The 14985-nt window shown below is 44.8% G+C and overlaps 1 long non-coding RNA gene across 1 annotated transcript; it reads left to right on the plus strand.

The window, feature by feature from the left end:
• The first annotated feature begins 676 nt into the window (after nt 1–676).
• LOC128948887 (uncharacterized) lies at nt 677–10713 on the plus strand. The gene is made up of 4 exons (XR_008484163.1): nt 677–754; nt 871–1130; nt 1521–1638; nt 10492–10713. It is a non-coding gene; the product is annotated as an uncharacterized LOC128948887 (long non-coding RNA).
• The last annotated feature ends 4272 nt before the right edge of the window (nt 10714–14985 follow it).

Below are 14985 nucleotides of genomic sequence, written 5' to 3' on the forward strand. Positions count from 1 at the left end.
GGTTTGGTTCTTTTTTCTTTATTATTTTCTGGAAATAAAAGTAATTAAGTATAGGTACTACTGGTCTGTTTCTTCCAGTAACAGGTGATAATAATAGTAGTAGTAATAATAAAAATAATAATAGAAATAATAATAACAGTAATGTAATACTACTTAAACTGTCTTTATCCATTGAACTGGCCATTTCAAATCAAAACTTCTAAACACAAATCAAACCATCATCCTTGTAGAATCTTTCACAGCAGTGGGCTAAAGATCCTGGTTTTGTTGACAGGATTTATTGGTTCTGGAAGAACAAGAGGGAAGTAGAAGCCTAACTACTTCTAGCTCACAGACCCGTCCAGTGAACAGAGCTTTGTATTTTGATGGGCTTGTGATGACTTTGAAATCAATTGGTCATTACAGTAAAAAAAATTAATGTTTTTTTGAACGTGACAGCAGAAATAACTTTAAGCACCAACTTAATAATAATAGATCACCAATTTAAGTTAAAAATTCATGCTATACTATCAAAATTTAAAGGTAAGTGATTATGTATTAGGTGATGGTATAAAGTGTATGTTCTAATGTGTAGGATGTATGCAAAGATACATACATACCTGAAAGTCCTTAGAGGAAACAAATTTTTATGTTTGCTGTCTGACTGTTTATCATACAATATTTGGTTTTATTTCGCAGGGATCGGTGAATTTTAACTTTGGAGTCCTCTATGCTAAGGATGCTCAGCCTGCAGATGATGAAATGTTCAGTAATGGTGAGTTTTTCACTTTCTCTTTAATTGCTATGCTGATCTGAATAAGAAAAAAACAAAAGCAAGAGAAAAAAAAGGATGGTTTATTATTTTTTACACTGTTATGTTTGTTTCCTCAGTATTTGCTGCAGCTCTGCTTACCCAAGCTTTGGGTTCCTTCTGTCCCACAGGGAGTTGCCCTGTTTGGTTGCATCTGGTGAAATTCACCCTGAGACCTTACAGAAGTAGCTCAAACTACGTGAGAGCCATTTGCAGTTCCCTCCACACACCTGGAGAATGGGTGACGTTTCTGAGGATGTGGCAACTGTACTTCTATCAAAACTCAGTCTGTGAAATTTCTGGGGAAAACTCTTCGGTGACCTGAAGGGTTCAAACTCTGGTGAGAATCCAGTTATCAGGTGCTCACCTGGATGGTTCCAGCTCTTAAAGTGAACACTTGTACTCTTGCCCTGTAGTTTACATCCATTGTATTTTTGTTATTTTGCAAGATTTTATGTCTTTGCAAAATATCGTGCATTTCGCTCTTTGGAACCTCTCAGATTGTTCTTTGGTGTAGCGCCACCTCATGGGACACTTGGCTGCCGTCCTGAAGGGGATGGTCGCTAGAATTGTAAATTCTGGAGAGTTTGTAAGTCTTCTGTCCCCAGGGAGCTATCATGCTTTGTTTACTTTTGTTCTGTTGGTTAGGCGCTGCTTCTCATTGCAAGTATGAATTTCAAACTACCCTGTTCTCTTTTTAACTGTTTTCCTGGTTCTCTCCGTACGGCAGGGAAAGACTCTCGTATCCTTGTCTTCAGGCTCGGTGCTGTCCACGAAGATACGGAGACTAAAAAAATCATAAGAAGCAAAATATGACTGCAGGGAAAACAAGCTGGAGAGAACAAAAGGTGATATTGTTATCCTTACCCTGTATTAGAAACATCCAATGTGCTTTGATGCTGGCAGCTGCCAGGGGCTTGTTAGCTCTTTGTAGGCAGGTGTAGGTGTTCGCTTGTAGGTTTTTTCTCTGGACAAGTCAATTCAAACTTTGCTAAGCTTATATTTGCAGATTACTCTCTAGCACAGTCCAGCATGACATTTTTGAATGCTGTAAAAAAAACATGTTACTTGGAAATTGCTAATGATGAGAAGCTTTAGGGGAAAAAAAGATTTCAGGGTTGGGAGACGTGAGAAGAATTTTGTGGGGATGTTAGACTGAAGTAAAGCACACTTTAGGCTGGACTGGCACGCTGGCAGGTCCCCTATTAAACAGTAGTGCTGAGATTAGCCTGGGGGTTGCCCATTGTTTCTGTAGAAATCAGTGTTTCCTGGTCTTCAGAAGTAAGCTGCTTTGAAAAGCTGGAAGGTGCAGCATGGTGACAATCCGTGTGCTCTGGATTAAAAGTAGATTTCAGAAGGGTCCTAGGCTTTTGTCTTTTCCTAGAAGCCGATGTAATCCTATTGAGGAGTTTTTAATTCTGTGCTGCCACGTCATCGGTCAGGGCCCTGTTGTACTAATCATCATACAGATACAAAACAAAAAATCGGACCCCGTCCCAACCACTTAGAGCCCAGAACACGATTTCCTCGGGCTGCCATTTGTGTGCCATCGGCACTCACCACGGAAGCGAGCTGGGGATTGTTGCAGCTGCTGGGAACAAACCGCTCCTCGTCACACAGGAACGGAACTGGGACGACGCCTCGGCCAGCCCCTCTCTGCCATCGTCTCCTGAATCTGCAGCAGAGCAGTTCCGGTCCATCCGGGCACGTGTAATCCAGTTCCTGATGATCTGAGCGCACGGAGCAGCGCTCCGCTGCTGTGGGGGGCTCAGGGAAGGCAGAGTGTGCATTGTCATCTTCCTGAACCTGCAGACGAATCCAAGTGAGAAGCCACAGGGTGGAAATCAGTCGCATATATGCTAAACGAAACTTGCAAGTTTTTTTTAAGAATTGTTTCTGCTTGTTCTTTTTTGTGCTTCAGTGCTTCGAAAACCTCTCTTTAAAATCAGTTCAATTCATCAGTTGAACCTTTGTTTGCAGACCCTCAGTGAGCAGAATTTGTTGCAGACTCAGTGCACGCTGTGCCGGCCTCCCGGGAGTGTGAGGGGCTCACGTGTGCTACTTTTTGCTTTAGGACGCTCTGAGGTATTTATTCCTTTTGGGATACATGACGAGAATTGCCAAGAGAGGTAGTTACAAGGTATGACATGAGGAAAAAGCCTGTCTGGTTGGAACGTTGTTGCTGTCAAAAGTTAATTTTTCCTTCTTTCTTAGCCAGTAGTTAGCTTTTTGCTTAATTTTTGTGGTATCATTATTTTATTGTTTAAAAAATGGCTTCAAAATCACTTTGGTGGTTGGTGTTGGCCACCAGTACCTTGTTCAGATTTGCCTATTTGCTTGTAGCTAAAATGTTCGCATCCTGTTTATCATTCTATTTAAGAAACTGCTGCCCAGCCAACTAATAACTGAATATCCATCTGTCTGGGACACGGGGAGAGGATTTAGGTAACGTCTTTGTTCCCAGGAAAAGGTTCCAGTGTAGTTTCTAAATAGAGGAGAAGGGGATGAAGACGCGGGGCTCTGATGCCATTGGGGCACCCCAAGGTCCCCAGGAGCGGGAGCCCCGCTGCAGTGCAGGAGCAGGTATGTTCTCATGTAATACTGAACAAATTATAAATATAAATATGACAATTTAAGCATGAAAATATTTTTTAAAATAGTTAAACAAAGTGGGTTTTTTCATTTGTCAATAGGCAGTGTTTTGATTGTAAAAATTATAACTACAAATAATATAAAGGGAGAAATCTAAGTATAGAAATATAAATATATACAGATATATATAAAATTTAAACCTATAAGAAAAAATTAGTTTTAGCAGTAGATGTGATACCTAATATAAATAATAACTTAGATACTTTCCTAGAATTTTATATATATTATATATAATTATGAATATAATGCATCAAAAGAAACGATAAATATAAATGTGAATATAATTATACAAAAGTATAAAAATATTTCAATATCGTTCAAAAGAAGGCTTTTTTTGTGTTTATTTGGTTAGAGACAGGGGTTTTATTTGGAATCATAGAAGTAGAAATCTAAATATAGAAATATACAGTCAATAAAGAAAGGTATTTATAAGAACACGACTGAACGACGCCGCCTTCAGCCGAATGGAACGAGCTCAGCCGAACCAAGGCGAGACCGGCCGAACCTGACGGGCTCGAGCGAACCGAGGCCAGGCTTGCGAGGCTGCCTGAACGGAGCCGAGCTCGGCCGAACCGAGCCCGCCGCTCTCGTGCGCGCTAATTAGCGCGAGTGCTAATTAGCACAGCCCAATGAGCTCCTGTGCCACCCCGCGCTCCCGGTCGTGTCGGTACGAAGGCCGGGCCGCCCGCGTGACGCGGCAGCAGGAGAGCCCCGAGCCGGGCGAGTTTAACGTGAGGCGGCGCCGCTTGCCCGCCCTCGGGGAGGCGAGCCGAGCCGAGCTCAGCCGAACGCGCAGAGAGCGGCTCCGAGTTCGGCCGAAGCGAGCCGGAGGGACGAATGGAGCCGAATGCGGCCGTCAATAGCCGAGTTTAGCCGACAATAGCCGAGTTTAGCCGACAATAGCCGAGTTTAGCCGAAGAGCCGACTGGAGCCGAGTGACTCCGGAGCGAGCCCAGCTCCCCCGAGCGCAGCCTCCCGGGCAGGGCGAGGCGCCGGGCCGGGCTCGGGGTGCAGCCGGGGCTCTGTGAGGCTTCCCCGCCTGTCCCTCTCTCTCGCCCTCCTTCCTTCTCCCCGTATTCGCCTTCTCTCGCTCCCTTTCCCCCATTCCCTCTCCCCCCACAAGCCCGGCTCCTTCCTGTCCAGCCCCTTCCCCGCTACTCCCTTTCTCTTCCCCGTTTCTGCCTCCTCTGTCCACCCTCCCTCTACCCCCCTCCCGGGCTTTCCCTTCCCGTGCCGCTTTCCTGCACAGCCCGCCCTCCCTCGCCGCCCTTTGTCATGCCCTGCTCTCGCTCCTCTCTTCCGGTGCCCGCTTTCCTTCTTTGCCGCGCAGCCGCGGGGCTCGGGGTGCCGGAGAATGAAGGCCCGAGGGTATGGGGGTTCATCCGTGGTGCTGTTAACACAGTCAGAATGGCTCAGTGACTCTGTGCCAGGCTGGTGTGGCCTCAAAGGCTGCCCCTGCTGCTGGCAGAGTGTGTGAAGCGTCTGCTGAGCGGGCAGCGGCATCCCCCTGAACACCTTCTCGCAGCAGGGACGGAGATGGAGCCAGCCCAGCGCGTGGAAATGGATCTCTCCAGCTGAACGCTCAGGTGAAGCGAGCAGAGAACTTGCCCAGCATGAACCAGGTGAGCTGCACGTCTCCAGGGTAATGGTTCTTGCACCTTCAGAGCCACAGTGTCGCTGAGCTTTTTTTTTCCCCAGGCTTTCCATCACCTCTCAAACAGACGAATGCTCCCCTTGGAGGCTGCTGTGCCCTGGGGAGCCTGGCAGGTGGCCCCGTTGGTGAGAGGAGGGCAGCTGCAGGCAGGCAGCCCCCAGGAAAACACGGGAGTTTCAGTGGTTTCTGATGCCTGAGGAACGGGGAGATGGCGTGAGCTGAGCAGGAGTTAAGCACGGTCGTACAGAGGCCTGGCTGTTATGATTTAAGATGGCTTATTGAATATCTGTAGTTTCTATAGATATTTGTATATCTGTCCAAGTAGGATATAGAGCCTTGTGCAGGAGAAAAAGAACTCTTGATGTAAGATATGACCTGGGGGAGGCATCATGCCAGGCTATCCCTTCCAGATTTGGACGGCTTCAGTGTCTTGTGTGGCATGATGGGAAGTTCTGAAAATTAAGATTTCCTCTTTGGTGCGGGTCAGATGGGTGACGCCTGGCAGCTCGTGCACTGCCACTGTGCTAACCTGTGTGCCTCTCCTTCCCTCCCTGCTCCACAGGCAGCGCAACACGGGAGCAGCAGGGAGAGCTGGCTTTGTCCTGGAAGATCCAGGAGCTCGCGGTGGATATCTGAGCCTGCAGCTCCAGGCTGCCGCACGACGCAAGGGCTGCACACACCCAGAGCGTACAGGTACTGTCACAAACGTGGGCTGTCGTGGCTGAGCCCTCAGGAGCTGGCGGTGCCAGCTGGGAGAAGAACAGTAGCTTCCAGCCTTTTCTTTTGTCTGCGTTTCCCGTGTTCAGTCAGTCTGATTACTTCTGGGCATTGCCCAGCAGGGTGTGAAATGCTTCCAGGGCTAAAGGGGGAAAAAAAGGGAAACACAAACTATAATCCACACCTCAGGAGGGAGAAGGCATCTGTCAGGACAAACTCTTAAGAGAAATGGGATGAAGAATACTTGTTTATTCGGTCTTTGGTATGTGTAGCTAGTTCAAAGAGGTCTCCCAGTCCTTCCCATTAGCAGAGCAAAGGAAGAGCAGCAAAGCCCTCAGGCTAAGCCATTAAAAGCAGCAGCAGCAGCTTTGTGTGCTGGAGTGTGGCAGGCATTCCTAGGTTTACTTTTTGGTTTTGCATCTAGCAGTGGTAGAGGAAAGTTCTTTGCAAGGTGATAGTTCCAGCCTTGTATTGAAATGTGAGCAAAGAGGAACTTTCTCAGTTGGATTGGGGTTTATTCACAGCACTTGTAAACAGAGTTAACATTCAGATAACATGTGCAGGGAGTGTGTGCTGTGGGTTAGCACAAGTGACAAAGGAAGTGGGACAGGGCACTTTCCCCTTCAAGGTACTGGTTTTTTTTCTGGAAGAATGACGTGAGAGCAGAAAAGTTGCAATGGCATTGCAGTTCCCTGCACAGAATATACCCAGGGAGGTGAAGCACAGCCCAGTGGTGCCATTCACCTGCGCCCCAATGGGGAGCATCAGTGAAGTGAGGAGGACTGAGGAGCTCTCCCCTTGAGCAATCACAACAGTCATGTCAACGAGTGTCACCCTTTTCCAGACCACTGGCATGTGCTTGGGGACAATAACCTGTGTTTTTTACAGCCAGGTCTTCTGAGCCGCTGCTCACTGCTCGCAGTGAAAAGAAACTTGTGTACAGGCACTCTGCAAAATTGCCACCTCAGATGCCACTGAAGCACAGCTTTGGCTTTCAGGCATCTCCCCTGCAAGCTGTCCCTTGCGGCGTTTCCGCACTGGGTTCATTGTAAATTCATTCCTCCCATTTTTTATTTGTAATTTCCAAAGAATATCAGTCGACTTTTACGGCCTCTTCAGGGCTCCCCAAGCTTCATACCACACCTAAATGCTCGTTTTCACTGCCTGAAGGGCTTCTCTCACCCGAGTGATTCTATGAATTTGGCCTGTACTTCAGCTTAAGGGGAAAGCTGTACATTGATTTTGGAGAAAAAGATTTGACTGTCCAGCTGTAAATTTATCTTGTGTTTTGCCTTCCAGGTTCGCTCGTATTGTAATTTGCAAATGGCACGGCAAATGCCACGAGAGCAGCTGGTGAAGGTGGCTCAGAAGCAATGACAAGAATGTGCTGCAAAGTTGGGTCCAGCAGTCCAGCTTCCCGACACGGTAGGGCAGGCACACCTTTTGATAAAGCATCAAACGCTGTAGTTTTTATTCTTGGTGTTTGTCTGCGCTCCCATTCTGATCACCCCTTGAAGTATTATTTTTCAAAATGATATCTAGGAGAGAAATCATGTTTATTCAGGGGGAGCCATAATTTTCATCTGTTCCAAATGCACCAGGTGTGTTTTAAGGCCTGCACACACAGCAAGAGCTGCAGAGCTTGTTGTGTGTGCAGTTTCCTGCAGCACTGATTCATTCTGTATTCCAGTAACCATGCCCTGGGCTGCCAGCCAGGCTCAATGCCAGGAGCGGGAGGAGCAGACCCGAGAGGTGCTTTGGGTGGAGCCCAGCCAGGTTTCAGGCAGCCCGCAGAGTCTGCCCTTGCAGTCCACGCCGGTCTGCTGTTGCCATCTGCTGGAAAAATCCCTAATGGATATTTCCAAAGGTGGGGAGGAGCATCCGCTCCTGTCACGGACCTGCTGGGGGCTCTTTGCCCTCTGGCTCCGTGCGCTCTGCCCAAGAACAGCGTGTGCAGCAGGCTGTCACCGCTCTCTGCAGGGTGAAGCACCTTCAGCCAAGGTCAGTGCAAGAGCAAAACAATCCTGCCAGTAAAGCCTGCTACTAGAGAGGCAAACAATGATCCTTCCAAAGGAATTCATCCTTCTTCTCCCTTACAACTCTCCTGTGTCATCACACCGCAGAATGGTTTGGGGTGGAAGAGATCTTGAAAACGACCTAGTTCCACCTCTGTCCTGGGCAGGCTCACCTTCCTCTGGGCCAGGGTGCTGTGCTGTCGCAGATCAGGTGGCAGATCTGTGGAAATTGTAATGATATTATTAAGGCGTGTCTCTTATTGCCTTGCCATTCGTGAATCCCGAGGCTGTCTTGTCCTAGTTTAGCTTTCTGATGTGGAGGAGCAGAACTGCCAACTGATATGGAATTTGGTGCTCTCTGTGGAGTGACATCCTGTAAAATTTCTGTCCCAGGAATGCTGTCACGATGGCTCTGCTCCATAGAGAATGACACGGCCTGATTGTCAGCAATTTTTGCTTCTGCAATAGTGTAAAAATGCTAAAATTTGAACACGGCTTATTATTTCAAAAGAGAATATTTTAAAACTGGAAGAGATAGCTGAAATTACACCTGAAAGGTAGCAAGAGCAAATACATAGAATATTTCTCCCTGTTTGTAGATATACTTTTCATTCAAAATTATGCTGATGGGGATATGCTTTTATGTATTTAGTGACTTTACAGATTTCTTCCCCGAGTTTTTTGAGTTCATAGAATCATGGAATAATTCAGGTTGGAAGGGGCTCTAAAGATCACCTCGTTCCAAGCCTGGTGCCGTGGGCAAGGACACGGTTCCATGGACCAGGTTGCTCTGAGCCTGATCCCAGAGCACCAATGGGCCTTGGAACACTTCCAGGGATGGGGCAGCCCCAGCATGTGTGAGCAACCTGTGCCAGGCAGGTGCCAGAGGAGGAAGAAAGCCCTTCCCAGCTGGAGCAGAGGCTGCTGCAGCTTGGCGCAGCCTCGTGTCACGGAGCGTGTGAGACAAAAGGGCCCTTCCCGTGGAGGGAGAACGGCACTGAAAGATCTTTTTTGGGAGGAGCGGAGCCATGGAATGCCAAAGCAGCCTTCAGTTCTTGCAGCAGAGTTGGGAACAACTGGAAGCAGGAGCAGAGCTGGCCTGGTGCCTGGCAGCTCTGCAGGCAGTGGGGATGGAGAAGGTGCAGTTGTCTGTCTTCTTGGCTGAGTCTTGAAAAATGAGGCACTTTTCTGTAGTTCCTTTTCAAGCATTACGTGGCAGTTGCCCCTAGAAGTCCAAAGGCAGCTGTTTTTTTAGCAGAAGGAAGTCAGGAAGAGGCAAAGCAGGCAAAGACATCAGATAAGTCTGGATAAAAATCTTGGCTAAGCTGTTTTTTCCCCCTCCTCCAAACAGGCAATTCTGAAGCGCTGAGCAGAGATCTGCCCCCGGGAGGCAGAGCAGAGCCGATCTGTGAGAGCTGACACGGGAGCTGTGGTGAGGACAGCTGCTCCCCTGCCTCGGTGTGGGACCTGCTGAGCTGCCGTTCCTGTGCTGGGAGTGTTTCTCCTCTCATGCAGGCAAGCCAGAGAGCTCCTAGGGAAGGAGCAGGTAAGGTTGAAGTGCCGAGATCTCCCCGGTAAGAAGTGCCGTGACAAAAGGAAATGGCCTCAAGTTGCAGCAGGGAAGGCTCAGATTGGCTTTGAGGACCAATTTGTTCACTGAAAGGGTGGTCAGGCATAGGAGCGGGCTGCCCAGGGCAGTCCTCATTCCTGGAGACATTTGAAGCATGGCAAGATGTGGTGTTTAGGGACCTGATTTGGGTGGGGGCTTGGCAGTGCTGGGGCAGCAGCTGGGCTCAATGGCCTTAGCAGGCTTTTGCAGCCTAAAGGATGCTATGGTTCTGGAAAGCCTCGACCCCTCTGGCTCCGACACAGCACCTGGATGCTGACGGAAGGAGGCTGGTCATGGAGCCTGGAGGTGCCTGTGCCACAGGGAGGGAGAGGACAAGGCAGGGTCACCTGCAGGGAGGGTCTCGTCCCCAGAGAGCGGCCAGTGACTCCATCCGTGCCCGGGGCTCTGGGTGCACCCTCGGGGTGGACACCTGCCCTCAGGTTTCCCTCTGGGCACCCGGGGAGGGAACCGGGTCCATCCGTGTGGCAGCTCCAGGGCCTGCAGGCTCTGGGGCCCTGCAGCCGTGCGCCCTGTCACAGGGCGGCAGGGACGTGACGCTGCCCGGCCGCGCCGCTGGCCTGGGATCCTTGCTGCTTTCCTCCCGATCCCACATGGCTGTAGCAGCAATCTTGTGTCTTTTCTTTAAAAGTGTCCTTGGGAGAGTTCAAAGAGAGGGTAATTAGTTATGTCAAAGCCTACATATTTGACCTGTTGGCACTCAAGAGAAAAGACAAGAACCTGCTTGGCATCCTTGTGCCTGGAAGTCATTGTGACCCAGGGAAGTGAGGAAGGGGCTGGCCGAGGTCACTGAGGCTCTGAGATGGAGGTGAGTTTGCATTCCAGTTGATTGGAACGGAGGCTCATCAGAAGTTTCCTCGGCTATCCAAGGCACAGAGCCCTGGAGGCAAGTGAGCCTGAGCTGCTGCACGCTTGCTGTGAGCTTTGGGGTGAGGGTGCATCGTTGCAGGCCTGGGATGGATTGAAATGCGCTGAGGAAAGCAGCGGGAGGGAGGGAGGGAAATGCTCTGTTAGCTTGTGCCAATTCTTCTGTCAGACTCATCACGGCGGGACAGCGTGAAGACTGAAAGTGTGAGAAGATGTGGAGGGGAAGAGAGAATCTGACGGGAGCAGCGAACGCACGAGTGCACGAATTTTGCTTTTTGCTTGGATGTAAACTCAGGAGTTGAAAGGAATTTGGGAGTGAGAAGGGACATTTCAGAAGGAGAAGAAGAAAAAGAGGTTGTTGTTGTTGTTACAGTCCTGGCAAAATCTTTTGTTCTAGCTAATAAAAGAAGTTAGTTTAAGAAATAAAAAGAAAAAAATGTAGTGTTTTTTTTTTTACTTGACTATTATATTCATTGGTGGTATATGGTGTGTTGTTTTATTTCTTGGTATTATTAACTCTGTGTAAATTGTTTTTTGAGTGAAGCTGACTTTCTGGATGGGTTGGTTTGTATTTGAGGCAGCATTAATTTCAATAGGATTGTTTCATAGATTTCTGATGGGTATTACTGGGATTTTGGTTTTGTTTGCTGTATGTATAAACATAGACCTTTGGTAGGGCCAGCTGGGCTGCTGGAGTTTTGGGTGTGAATTTATGAGATGGCTTTTGTTAAATGCAGATTTTAATTTTTGAAATGTTTTTCAATGTAGTGGTTTTAAGGTGGTTTTTAAGAATTCATTGTTTTGTTTTCTGTTGTTTGTAGTTGGTGTATGATAAGGGATGTGGTGTGACTTCTTGAACGCTATGGTTTTAGTGTTCCTAAGTTCTGATTTCTTTCTGGTTTGATAGTTGTTTTTTTTTTTATTTTTTGGGACAGGGGCATTTATATGGTGGGTTTTTATAGGCAATACGTTTTTTAATTTAGGTAGTGATATTTTTTAGTATTTTAATAGTTTAGGTTTTTGATTTTCATGGTTTTAATTATTTTTTTAAATTTTTTTCAAATAACTTTTCTAGATGATAGGTTATTATTTGTGCATTAGCATAAAGGTAGAGCTTTGGGGACTTTTTTTAGTAATGTTTAGGGTCAGTTGTACAGTTTTGAGTCTCGTGAGTTGGTTTGATTTAGTTTTTACTGGGTGTTTGTTTTTATTAGCAGTTGTGTCATTTTCAAGGTGTATTTGAGTTTTTTGGGGTTTTTGAGATACTGGTTTAGGAGGAAGTTTATGATGAGAATGTGCGGAGGTTTTGGGCTACTTTATAGTGGGGTTTAATATTTATTGACAGTTAGGTTTATTTGAGTTTTTATTAGGGTTCAATGACGTTGTGGGACGTTTGTTCCGTTAGTAATAGCAATGGGTTTTGTTTTGATGTGCTGCGATGGGACGAGCGTGTGCTGCGTGCCGGTGCTGACAAAGGTGCGGTATTGTTGTGGTTCTGGTGCGTGAGGTTAATGAACTTGTATGGTTTAATATAGAGGTGAAAATAGAAATAAATATACATTTAAAAATAAATATAACATTAGAGTGGTAGACATAAATATAGATAACAGATACATACATAAAACTATAATGCGTGGTATATAATTGTAATATATTATCATATAGATTAATGATAGTCTGTTATATATATATATACACAAAGATATATAAATATAGATTATAAATATAAAAACATTTAAATAGAGTTAAAATAAATGGGGGGGTGTTATTAGGTTGTAGGCTGGGGTTTTTAAATAAATGATAGCAATAAAATATCAATTCAGATATACAAATATATTTATTTAAATTAAATATTTATAGAGATTTGTATTTGTATATATAAGTAAAAAAAATATAATACAGAAAATACATATCTATTATATTAGAAGGTATTCTCTCTAATATATATAATATCTATGAATATAATAAATAAAAATATCTATATAAATATCATTATAATTTTGAAAAATAAATTTACCTGCTACATTTTAAATCTGGTTCACATAAAGGGGTGTCCTTGGTTTTTATTTGGTTAGAGGCAGGAGTTTTATTTGAAATAATGTAAGTAATATAGAAATGTGGATCTTAAGATAGAAATATATAATAAATATATAAAGAGAAATTGCTAAAGTATTAATACAAATTTATATATAAATATATGGAAGTAATATGAAGAGTTGTAGTATAGAATATAAATAATATTATATGGCAATATAAATTATAAATGGGAATATAAATATAGAAATATGTAAATATAGCTTAAAAAAAAGGGAATGTTTTGGCTTTTATTTAAGTAGAGGCAGGGGGTTTTTTTTGAATATTGTAAGTGTTACAGAAGTAAAAATCTTGACGCAGAAATATATAATCAATGTATAAAAATATGTATAAAAATTCATAAATAACTACTCGCATCAGATGTAATATAGAATATAAATTTGTTTATAACTTGACATTGATAAAGATAAATGTATAAGTAAGCAATAGACATTAATATACATGATAAATACAAATATGAATATAAAAATCAGACATAAGGATAAAACCTATTTAAATATTGTTTAAAAGAAAGGGTTGGGGTCTTTTTTATTATTGGGTTTGAGGCAGGGTTTTTATTTTAAATAATATGAATGTAGATATTATTGTTATATATTTCTAAATATTGAGATATACAATCAAGATCTAAATATATATATAAACACAAAATATTAGCAAATAGAAATAATAGGAAGAGATGTAATGGAGAATACAAATAAGAGTATACGTTAGTATACATTTTAAATGTAAATGTGAATATGAACCTGAAAAATAGAGTTTTAAAAAGTATTTAAATACAGTTGAGAAGACTGGGGTTCTTTTTGGCTTTAATGTGGGTAGAGGCAGGGGTTTTATTTTAAATAATGTAAGTGTTGCAGATGTAAAAATCCTAACACAGAAAGATATAATAAATATATAAAGATATGAATAAAAGTATATAAAAAATATAAGTAATAGGAACACATGTAACATAGAATATAAATTATAACTAAATCGCTAAATAGAAATGCAAAATCGATCATACATCAGTAAACATTTTAAATACAAATTTGAAAAATATTTTTTTTAAGATTTTAAATACAGTTGAAATGAAAGGGGGTTTTATTTGCCATGTATGGGGTAGAGGCAGGGGTTTTGAGTACTGTAAGTGTTACAGAAGTAAAAATCCGAACAGAAATATATACTTACTATGTAAAAATATGTATAAAAATATACAAATAAATTTAAGTTTTAGGGATATATGCAATATGGAATAGAAATGTATTCATAAAAACAAATGTATAAATGGACAGTATACATCAATATACATTATTGATAGAAATGTGAATATTAAAAGGAAAAAAACCTTTTTTTAAATTTTTAATTTTCTTTTTTTTAAGAAATTGTTGTGGTTTTGTTTTGTTTTTTTTTATCCTATTAGATTAGAGGCAGAAGTTTATTTTTCCTCTTCGCGGTTGTTTTGGGGCATTTATTTCAGAGCAGTTTTCGGCGGGGGCCGCCCCTGTTCTTTTTCGCCGCCTTCCCTGCCCGCAGCCCCGAGGCGCGCTGCGCCCCCGGCTGGGGCGTGCGGCAGTGCTGCCGCCTTGTGGGCAGAGCGCGGTACTGCAGCCCTGCACCGAGAAGCCGCCACCTTGGGAGTGGCGCATCGCGGATGTCGCGGACTTTTAATTGACCTTCTCATCATGGCGGCGAAAAGGGCGGGGAAGTGGAGGACCGGGGTTGGTCTAAGTGGACTGCCTGCATGGAATACCGACGCCGGCGCGGCCCCGCGGGTATTTTCTGTGGCATTTCAAGTGTACCCGATACGGGCCGCGGGCTCAGCGGCGCCGCGGGCGGGCGTATTTTGGCGGGTTTGTGCCAGGCATGTGGGTTAAACGCCTCGCTGTGCCGGGGTCCTCTGACGGCCGCTTTCGCGCCCTGAGGGAGCCGAGCCGGGCCAAATTGTTCCGAAGAGCCGAAGAGCCGAGTGTGGCCGAAAAGAGCCGAGTTTACCCGAAGAGCCGAGGGTGGCCGAAAAGAGCCGAGTTTACCCAAAGAGCCGAGGGTGGCCGGAAACAGCCGAGTTTACCCTAAGAGCCCAGTGCGGCCGAAAATAGACGAGTGTGGCCGAAAACAGCCGAGTTTACACCAAGAGCCGATGATAGCCGACTGGAACCGATAGCCGAATGTGGGCGACACTGGCCACATTTAGACAATGTGCTGAATATGACCGAATTTAGCCGAACCGTGCCGAGTTCGGCCGAAGAGCCGAACTGAAACGACTTTAGACCAAGAGCCGAACCAAGCCGAATTCAGCCGAGTTTCATTAAACAGAACCGAACAACGCCGCAGCCCTCTGCCTGCAGTGCGCCTGTGCAGACGGCAGGGATCGCTGTGCCTGCAGTGCTCCGGGGCAGACGGCAGGGGGCGCTGTATAAAGTAAGTATATAATATCAACTATCTATAAGAAGGAATAAAAGCTCTATGTCACGTGCAGCAGTATAGAAAATTTCAGGCTCCCAGGGAATAAATAGTTTTCTTTAAATCATTTTCGTTTTGGAGGTTTTTTTACTCCCAGGTAGCCTGAAAGCTACTACTGGTGCTTTTTTTA

This window comes from Melozone crissalis, unplaced genomic scaffold (genome assembly GCF_028551555.1).
Source record: "Melozone crissalis strain CALT ecotype California unplaced genomic scaffold, PUWL_Pcris_2 ptg000168l_1, whole genome shotgun sequence".
Classification (NCBI taxonomy): domain Eukaryota; kingdom Metazoa; phylum Chordata; class Aves; order Passeriformes; family Passerellidae; genus Melozone; species Melozone crissalis.